The 11,306-nt window shown below is 36.4% G+C and overlaps 1 protein-coding gene across 5 annotated transcripts in view; it reads right to left on the bottom strand.

Annotated features, from left to right (window-relative positions):
* ROBO1 (roundabout guidance receptor 1) overlaps positions 1–11,306 on the bottom strand; it is a 643,819-nt gene that overhangs the window by 378,363 nt on the left and 254,150 nt on the right. The window lies entirely within an intron of this gene.

Raw genomic sequence — 11,306 nt, forward strand, 5'->3', positions numbered from 1 at the left:
GGGGGGGGGGGGGCTGCTCTACCTCTTCTGGAAGATGGAGCAGGGGATAGGAGTAGAGCCCCTCTACGAAAAGGCAACAGTTTAGCATCATAAGGAGTAAGATGCATTTTTTGACTTGAAAGATGCTTGTAAGGAAACACTCAATTTTAATGTCATGGAAGAAGGGGAGAGAAAAAAAAAAAAGCAAGGCAGCTGGCCATCTAAACACATAAATGAACACGTGCTTTAAGACCCCAAGATAAATTGCTGATCAAAACACCACAAAGCACTGTGAAGATAACTCATAATAATGAACTAAATAATTCAAAGCAAAAAATAAAATAAAAATCCCAGTGGCTCTGAAAACAGAACAGCACAACCCAAAGGAATTTCTTGTCAATATCACTAGATCTTTTCACTCTTGCCTATATAGCTTAATGCAAAACTGTTTTTTAAACTTAAATTCTATTTTTAATTTACTTTTGATAGTGTACTGTCCCACAGATAAAACCTAAAAATAAATATTCATATTTTATTTTGAAAAACCTGCAAGAAGCAAATCTCTTTGCAAGAATATCACTACCACAACAATAGGCTGCTTATTTCTTTTTCCTGTTGACAGGTGTCAGATAATTTATTAATCATTGTAAAGGCCCTGAATATGAACTATATGTTTTGCTCCTTCACACACAGACATATTCTGGACTTCTAGAACGACTGAAAGTAACTGTTCCTTTTCAATAAAATGCACATGCTGCTAAAAATCATTCTGAAGTTTCACAAAACACCAAAAGCAACTATGTATGAAATTAAACTAGAAAAAAAAGTGGATATTTTTTCTGGATACTTAATTTTGCTAGCTCAGTCAATCTATTTTTTAAAATGTGATGCCAAACATTCACATTCTCCTTCCCCCCCCCCCCTTTATTTTAAAAATAACAAACTTATAGAGACAGCATCCTTACAAATTGAAATCTTTTTAATGAATTACAAAAATTACAAAACCAAAAAGAAAACCAAAATCCTCAAGACTAATTAACTTAAGGGGAATTACTGGAGAAAAGATTTATTTTAAAATGTCAGTTAAAGAATTGGTAGCATGCCCTTTAAAATACTGTTGTACAAATTAAGAAAATAAAAGACCAAACAACAAAAAACAGCCAAACACCAAGATGGTGTTTCATCTTGGCAGATGAAAGAAGTGAAATATGTTCATTTATTGGTCCATTCATCTTTGCTGGCTCACTAACGGCCAACATCTCGTACATCTTTAAAATCTGCTCTGAAATGGCTGTAGAGTGACTGGATCAACATTCTGCTTCTCCAGATTGCTCACTTATTTGCATTCAAGGGTTGATTGGGTCAGAGTTTTAAATTACAGCAGTAAAGGACAGAAGGACAGGACTTTTTATTAAATTAAAAGACAGAGGCTGTGCCTACTTTTTTTAGGGCAAATATTTATAACTGACTACAGAAAGTTCAGAACATTTCAAGCAATGAACCTGCTGATCATAATTTTGAAAAAATTGATTGCCTTCTAGGAGATTTAACCACACTACTCAAAATGATGAAGAAGGAAGAAGATGCAGTGAAAGCTACTGGAGTGTTCCACGTTTCAGTGTAATGTCTGGCATCATGTGCAAAATATAATTGCATAGTGAGGCTCACTAAGGAGTTTAAACAGGAGCAGTCTCCATTTCAGAAATGCTGTGCATTCAATACAGCCAACAGGACGTGAGAGCAGCAGCTTTAAAAACTAGGCTGCAACTACTTGCAGCCATATAGGCATGAAAATCTTGGCTTCAATCTCTCCTGACAGAAATGAGGGGATTAGTCTCTTTATAACACTAGTGGTAGTTACGTGATATCTGTTAGTGACAATGCACTTGTTACAGTCCAAAACCACAAAGACATTATTCACTCATTCTTTAGGAAATTCTACTTTTCCACCTGATATCAAACATAGTATTCCACTAATGTTAAATTATGGTCTCTGGCTTGAAATGACTTTCATTAATGATGATTGCTGAAGTTCAGTTCTTACTGTGAGTGAATTCTACCCATTTCACTGAATGGTGAGTCTGTGCCCAAGTCCTACATTTCAGGCTGTGGCCCCCTGGACTGGGCTGAATTTAATTTCAGCTCTGCCACAAGATCCAGCTTTGACTTTGCTTGGGAGTTCCCGTTGAAAGTTAAAAGAAATAAGTACTATTGACTTAAATGGCATATTTCACCATGAGACTGCTGTGAAGGCACACTTGAATGGGTGGTAAAGGGCCTGAGTGTTAAGACGTAATGTCTTCTGACAACCATGCTGTAGGATAAGGCAATTTTCCACTTGGGTTTGTTAAACATAATGAATGATTTTACATCATTACATTTTTTGAACTAGTGACTGTGCCAAAAAAAAAAGTGAAGGGAATGAATTATGTAACCTGGAACAATTCACCTGATGTATGAAAAATTTACAGCTCATTCTGAGTGAAAGTGGAGGCTGAACTTGGTGCCTCATCCCTCAGAGAAATGCCATAATCATTCTGTAACAGGTTTCACAGAACTGACAGAGAGAGAAGTCCCTTAAAGCAGCTCTCCAGTAAGGTTGAACATCTTGGTTGAATTACTGTTGAATTACTCTTATCAGGTAGGAGGAATATAAACCAAGGTCTCTCATATGCTAGCTGCTCAGAAAAGCCTATTTTCACTTAAATAAAACTTACACTTTAAAAACCACCAAATTGGTTGAAGTGAAGCTTTGAGAGAGAGGAAAAAAAAAGGAGGAAGCCACCCCTTATCAATTACTACTACACTTTTCTTTCACAGAAGCATTTGAGAGAGGGAACCCCCTTATCATGACGAAAATTGCCTTGTTCCTTCTTTCTACAGTCATTTCCAGAGCCACCATTTATTAAAAATTGGGCAAGTACCTGAAGTAATTAAAAAATATAACAGCAAACATCTATTTTGATTTGATAGAAGAGTTCTAAGTTTACCAGCACTGTGTGGTCTAGCTTTTTGGTGGAACAGTTTCAGGTTTAGCCAGCGCAGCCCAAGCACAGACCACACCTTCAAAGCAGCAAGAGAATTTGGCTTAATCATACAAGTTTAGAACAAGTTTAGGTTGTCCAGTGGCAGTTGGATAGCACCAAGGGTTTACGTGAATGTGGGGAGCCTTTTCCCATTAAATTTTCACTGAAATCTCTAAGTTACTCCATTTTACTGTACTACAGCAGGAGCTACTAAACACCATTCATCCTTTACCTATCTTTAACTTCAAAATGAACAGGGCACACAAACACTTAATATTTACTATTGTTATTCATTGTCTCAGCTCCTACAAGACCTCAAACCAGACAAACATATTTATTTTCACAGCTGCTTATATTCAAGTGCTTTGTGCAATCCTAACCCCTCAAACTGTATCAAACATGCTTTTAACCATGGCTCTGCTATTCATAGGAAAGGGATTTTTTTTCCACACTGGTAACAGAAAGTGATGCCATCAGTTATCGCTTCTTTTGTGCCAGGGAGGTATGTCTATATGACATGTTTTATTGAGAACGCATTCTTAAAAGTCCCCAAATGATTCAGTATTGATGCCCTGGCCCATACTCCTGAAGGGCATAAAGGAAAATTGAAAAGACCTTAACAGACAAAACTTCTTACTACTGTAGGAATGTCATGTATCTGAGTTTCTACACTGCTCACTTTTTATCTGAAATTAAAGCCATCTACTGAGAAATGTCTGACTACAAAAATAGCATCTGTTGCCATATTCAATTCCAAAATATATAACTTCATTATTTCTTCTTATGTTTCTCTGACTTTCATTATCATCAGCAGCTTGGGGGTACAAAATTGGGAGGAAACAGCATGAACAGCATTTTGCAAATGAACATTAATAAAATATTAGGGTGAAGCAAATGAATATAAACTGCTATCAATATTGGAATTGTGTTCTACAAATTGGATCAATTCCCATTGATTCCTTTCTAGTGATCTAGAGGAATTCAGGAAGAGACATAAGAAAAGAAAAGCAACTGTGACCCCATCAAATCACAACCTAAGATGAAGAACTAAATTAGTAGCCTTTTTTTTTTTTCCTTTACTTTTTTGATTTATTCTAGGTTTTCCTTGGAGTTACAGTAGAAATACACTATAATATGTCTTAAGGGATATGTGATTTAATTCTATTTCTTCATTTGGTTATTCATAATGACAAAATATTTTATGCCATCAGAGTATAGGTAAGGATAGTAACCAAGAGAGAACTACCATTAACTTTATATATCTTTGAGAACTAACTTTTGTAGAGGGAATTACTCTCTAAAATTATATGTTTATTTAGAAAAATCCAGACAAGCTTTTGAGAATGTAGACCTATTCTTCAGACCTGTAACAAAAAGGAAAAACTTCAAAATATGTATAGAACTGAAAATAATTAGGCCACCCTTAGACTATCACATCTTGGTAAACACTTGCATGGCTGATTAATCCGGAGAATATCCTTACCAATGTTTCATACTAGCTGAAAGGAAATATTCTATTATTTTTCATAAGATTTAATAGAGCAACTTTCTCATTCACATTCAGCCAGCTACCTTGTTTAAATTGGATAACTTTCGGGAGTTATGACCATTTTCATCAGCTAAGAGTCTTCACAAGTAATTAAGAAGTTCTTTATTAAAAGTTTACACTGCTCAGCTGCCTCATCTTAAAAGTTAAGAAAGGTTTAAGCTAAGGGGAAGAGGCAAGAATTATTCTCACATAATGGCTTTAATATGAGGATCTAGCACAAGTAAATTACAAATAAATTCATAAGGATGCTTTTTATTAATAGTTTAATACTTATTGGTAATAGTAAATATTAAGTAATATTAAATATCAATAATATTTATTAATAATTCTAGCAGTTCAATATGTGATTCTAAAAATACAATGTACACTTATGCACAGGTACAGAAATGTTGTTCATTATGCACAAGAGAGAATTTTCTGATGAGAACAGAATACTTTGTGGTCTAAAAGTATTAGATTAGAAACAGATTTTTCTAAACCAAGGAAGAATACAGCTTTTATTTAATGGTTTAAGCATCCCTTGTTTTGGTTGTCCTCAAAGAACAGTGTATATGACTGAAATCCTGACACAACTTTACTAATGGATGCTATTTAAACACCTTTCCTTCCCTTCATTTTCATGATTCAGTCAATAAGTCTTTGACTCAGTAAAAAGTAAATGAGGACTTCTAGTTATGCAAAAGCAGTAAACAACCTCTCTGCATCTTTATGGTGCTGGTAAACAACCTCCTTGCTTCTATCTTATTTATTTAGGAAGCAGGTAGTAAACATAAGTGTTAGCAACTTTAAGACAGATGCAGCCAATATCTTTTACAGAGTAGCATAACTATGATTGTTAGTTTGGTGGTTTGGGTTTTTTTAATCTGCATCAATTGCTTTTGAATTCTAAAGCCGAAGTCTTATGTGGGATCAGTCATGCAGGAAGCCATACATATATAGTTACATAGTGACATTTCTGACTGAGCACTTAAATTCTCAAAACTTGGTATTTAGCAGAGAGCATGTAAACATGCACTGTAAGATTTTGATGCTCCCAAACCTGTCTATTGTTCCCTCTCCAGTTCCCCCCACACCGTGACCTCCTAGCTCTCCCTTGCACTTCTCTGGCCATCTCTTGTAGGGTTCTCCCGTCTGCATCTGCTCCCATTTCTTTCCCTGCCAGATAAAGCCAAAGGTAACAGCCATTCAGACTAATTAAATGGTGCTGGAAATTAGTTAACAGGTGGTGGCCCCAGCTGCTTTAGTTGCAGGCATAGGTAAGAGGCCCATCACTAGCCTGTATAAGGCACTATGATTAATTAGGATAAGAAGCTATTTTCTAAGGAGGGACAACCAGATTTATATCTGAATTTTCTTCTCTAAGGCAACAAGCAAACTTTCTCCAGAAAATACAGAAATAAATTACTTATTCTGAAGTGCTCACCAGTCATCTTGACTGTGTTCAGTATGGCATATGCATAAGACCTATTTGCCATACGTTTCTTCATATCAATAGTTTGTATTTTCTTACTCCAAGCTCTGAATTTGACCTTACTTTAAGAAATTTACTCTCTGTTAGAGACTCTCTTATTTTGTTTTCTTCCAAGTAAGCTTACATGTTTCTCAAGAGACTTCTGATTACTGTGGGAACTAGACATTTGAATAATAGCAACTAGCACCATGTACAGTTAAAGAACTGGTTATACAAGCTTCCCATGCAATCCTCCAGCTCCTCTGGACTTCTTGAAATAATCTCCTAACCACTGTAATCAGCTCTATGAGACTACACCCAGTCCTCCAGGAATTAACCCCTGGAGCTGCTGCTTCTGCGACTTTGGCCCCGTAAGGTTGTTTTAAGGCTGAATTATGCAGCTGCTTTACAAGTAGCTGCTCTCAAAATAGTAGCAAAGAACTGGGTTCATTTTCTCTTTACTGTAGAATGGGAACACAGCAAGAAGCTCACCATGCTTAATTACCCATTATTTTATTCAGCTGACTCGTGAACTTAGAAAAGGTTATGAATTTCCCTCATTAATGACTATTGCAGACAAACAACGAAAATGCAGGAAAAAATGTAAAGCGCCAACCCAAACAGCCTTCCAGTCATATGATTTGAAGTTAAAACTATCATAAAATTTAACATTGAAGGAGATGTACACAATTCAGGAGCTGAGAAAGCCTTCTCATTCCCTTGCTTTTCCGTATATGCAAAGTCATCTTCTGAGCTGTCAAAGATATATCTGCAACACAGCTGTGTTATTTGCATTTTACTAGTGTATGTACAGAGCTCGGCACAAAGAATAATATTAAATCAATGTATTCCTGTCTATAGAAAGAATGGACATACTGGCACTAATACACTGTCCAGCAAGAGAATACTTGGGAACATTAAGTAAGCCTATTAAAAGTCCTATATAAGCAAGAAAATCTCTCTGATATCGCAAGAATCCCAGCTCCTTTTTTTCAGGAAACACTCCTAGCTACCTTTCTAGCTGTCCTGGTTTGGTTCCCCTCCCACCTCCTTTGAGGAGGACAGCATTTTGAACCTTTTTGCTGTTGCCAACACATGTTCTCTACTTCCCAAAAATTACTTCAGCCACGTTGTGATTGCTGATACCCTTAGCATATAGATTTCTCAGAGGAAATGTGTCTGGTTGTTGCTCTTCTGTGCTTTCCCTTCCTTTTTACCTTTCACAGTCCCAGCCCTTTGTCTATGACAGAGAAGCCAACAGACAGGACAGGCTCTGAAGGTTCTATTTGTTTTGTACCTAAAGACACCACATTCTATTTAACCTGTCTTCTGCACAAAGCAAATACCTGATGATGCTCTATCCTATGGGGTGATTCAAGGATTAAAAAAATAAAAATAAAAAATAAAAAAAAAAGAGGTTTTAACTCTGTTGTAGTTTACAATTAAAATCTTTGTGGTCTCTGAAGATAAATGAAAAGGTGAATTGCATGGTAAACTAATATTCAAGCTGACTTGTAAAAAGGCATGGAGTTGGAAAACATACCATGTCAATCAGTACAGCTCTACAAGAATAAATACACAGCAAGCTACAGGCATCATCAAATCACAAATACATATCCATGCAAAGTAGTAGTAGACTGAGTCTGTCCAGAATTCCCTTTCCTATTCACTTTCCAATGCAGTGAATTATCTGTAGATATCAAACAATTTTTTTTTTTTTTTTTTTTTTTTTTTATCTAAAGATTGTTTTCTTTTATTCATACCTAGAGGTAAGTACTTCAGGGAAGTTTTTGTCTTTTGCTATTAGATCACAACGGCTCTTTCTGTAAAGCTCTTCCTAAGAGCTTTTGTGGAGAGTAATCAAAAGCATTCTACAAAGGAGGTTTTTAAGATTGTCCCTTGGAGAAAAGAGAAGCTATACAACAGGTGTTCCTCCTTTCTTTGTTTACCTGAGCTGACTACTTGCTGCTCAAAATCATATCCTTAAGAAAACAAATGATGGAGCATGTAAGCATTTGCCTGGAAAATTTGATATTAGGCTGAAGTCCTTTCTTGTTAAAGCAGCAAAATGCTCCCATTGACTGTATGCAGGGTTCTGTTAGCACAGCTGTGAATACTTCAGGGAAATGGGAGAAAGAGACACAAATAAAGAATTAGCAATTACTATCTAGCTCATAATGAAACATACACATATGTCCCAATCAACTTAATTCTCACTCTAAACCAGGAAAGATTCATAAAATAGTGGTAAGTTAATTTAATAGTTCCTAGTGGTTCTTTAGCAACTTCCAGCAGGGAATCTCATTTCTCAGTGTGATTAATGTCAGCCTCAAAAGAAAGCACAGGGTCAAAAATTACTCCAAGTTTATGAACTCAAACTCCAGATAAAATAGAATGACAATGAAATGAAATAGCTGAGGAGGAGAACAATCAATAATTCTTTTATCTTGTCAGAATTCAGCTCTGAAAAATTAATACGAGATAAGAAGTCCGACACAGCAAGGGGCACTTGGGTTTACAAGGATCTACAGATTTCTCTAGACATTGTCAATTTGTAATATTGTGTACATTGAGCATGGGAATTACTAGCTAGAGGCAGTAATTTTGAAACAAAATAGGACCTTCAATAGATCCATGGGAACTCCTGAAATAATTAGAGCTGTAACTGGAAGCACAGAGCCCAAAGCAATAAAGTACGAACACTGAAAAATGATATAAACTACACAGATATGATGAGAACAATGCCAGTGTAAATAACAAAAGCAGCCACATCAAAATTTTGATGGATAAGACTATCAAGATGGCGAAGATGGACCAAATCACATATCTACGTTCAAAAACCAACCAGATCTTTGAAATAAACCGCCCAATAAGACATAACCTTATCAAAAACTTCAGTTTGTGTGTTGGTAGATACAGACCAACATCTAAATAGCTAATGGAAGGAAACAGTTATGCCACCCTTAAAAAGCAAAGCCAGAAAGCCCATAGTGCTAGAGATCAGGAAATTAGGCTTCTCATAGTAAGAGACTCATTTATCATCACAGCAATAAACTGAAAATGGGAGCACGGATGACTAAGAATGCATTGTGTTAGGTTTACTTGTAGAAAGTTTCCCAAGTATATCATTGTTGACTAGGTCACAGCTTTAATATCTCCGAACTAAAGTACAACACTCTAAGAGTGACAGCTCAAAAAAAGAAAAATTTCTTTAGCAAAGCCCGATTGTTTGTTTGTCCTAACTTCATTAAACGTGTTGGTGCAGCTGCTTTGGGCAGGAAATAAAAAATACTTCTGAAGCAACATTATACATATCGTATGTTTCTAGCGTGATTGGTTCCATATTGTTGGGGCCCTCAAGTGCCTCTAGCAGAGTTCCTCAGCAAATTTTAATGTGTCAAACTGGATAAAAGTCAGAAGTAGATGCTTTATCCCTACAGGCTAAGAAGACTGCTATCCAGCACAGAAACTCCCAACAGGGAAGATGACGCTCAGGCTTCGACCTGAGCACTGATGATCCCACAGGCTACTGATAAGAGCACGTGGCCTAAACCCTGAGGTGGCCACCAGCAGCCCCCCCAAATTCCTGCACACCTGGGTGCCCTCCTAATTCCTCTCTCACTGTTCATGGCTGAGACCTCAGCCCAGCAGTGCCCCAGCTCAGTGGCAGTGGGGCCAGCATCCCCCAGCCCTTGCTGGGTGCCACAGGTGGGCAACAGGCTGTCTGAGCACAGCAGATGTGACAATAGACTAATCAAATGTCCTTCAGCAATGTTTTTACTATAGACAATGGGGAAGGTTATAATCAGGTTAGGTCTCAAGATGAAAACTTCAGCTCACTGCAGTGAACCTTTAAAACTAAATACACGGAGCAGAATATAACTATACCACATAACGGGGTATATCAGAAGATCCAGTCACTGATAAACATGGAGATGTTGAACCAGATCTGTACACATAAGCTATCAATTACAGATAACCAGTGGCTCACAATTCAGTGATACGTCATTAGTACTACTGAATTTAAAAGACTGCATGCTGTGTCTAAATGTTTGCTAGTTTGGAACTTCATCATATTATGATATTAAATACTTCTAGGTATGTCCAAGATTATTTCAACTAGTATACTGAACTTTTACCATACAACAGATCAAAATAGAAAAAACATTTAATATCTTTACAGACTCAAATTTATTTTATTGATTTTAGTGGGAACACAGGTATGAAAGATGATGGAAAAAGGAGACGAGAACAAAACAAAAGAACCTAGGAAAAAAAAAAAAGCATATTTAGCATATTAAAGGCAATTAATCATCTTTCATTTTAGGAGGTCAGACTACAGAAAATTCCTGGAAAAACACTGTAATTTCAGAAGGTGCTAGATATGAAAAAAATAGACTAACACATTGGATCAAATAACATATCCAGCCAGAGACAGATCTGACATTAAACACTAGGTTAGAATGTAAAACAACACAAAGCAGAATGGCATTGTTTTTATTGCACTCATTCAATATTTCTGATAGAAAATATTATCTTAAAAGATGGTGAGGAAATTTAAGCTTTAAAAGAAAAGAAACGGTACTGAGTTTACCACATCATGCCCATTACTCAAGTTTTACAGTTTATCTAACTCTACTGAAACTTGTGGTGGTGGTGTTCTCAACTGGAGAGTGACCAAGGAGATGGGATATGATCTTGAAAGTATAGCACTGGATACAAATAAGCTGTAAGTGTATGTAAATTCTCAAACCTGAATACAACTGAAGCATTGAGAAAGTCAGTGAAAAGGAGCTTACATCTGAGATGAAGACTGTTTCAAATGCACTTCAGCAAAAGCTTCTAAAATTGTTAAATATTCTGTAACTTTTTCTTAGCTGCAAAAGACTGAGCAATGAGAATAGAAACATTTGTCATGAGAAATAATATAATTAAAAATAATCTGTTTTCCCTACAGTTTTTATTTTTCTAAGTGGCTATAGCAAATGGTTGTGTTTTAAAAAATGCATTTAGTCTTAGAAAAAAGGCACTGACACATACAACATAAAGTTATGTTCACTAATGAAAGGTAAACTGGGTTTTAGAAAAATTGAAATAAATTAATAAAATCTCCCATAAACACTGCCTGAATGTTAACTGGTTTTATGCTGATTGGCACTCATGCCAAAGAAGGGTCCTTTGCTCCTATTTAAGCTTTTCTCATCATTTTGAAACTTGAACATAATTATGTTTGACTAGATTACAGCTGAGTGTGTCTCAGGGTCCTTCCCCCCCCCCCCCCCCCCCCCCCCCCCCCCCCCCC

The sequence above is a fragment of the Athene cunicularia genome (assembly GCF_003259725.1).
Source record: "Athene cunicularia isolate RWA chromosome 1 unlocalized genomic scaffold, athCun1 chr1_part1, whole genome shotgun sequence".
Taxonomy (NCBI): Eukaryota; Metazoa; Chordata; class Aves; order Strigiformes; family Strigidae; genus Athene; species Athene cunicularia.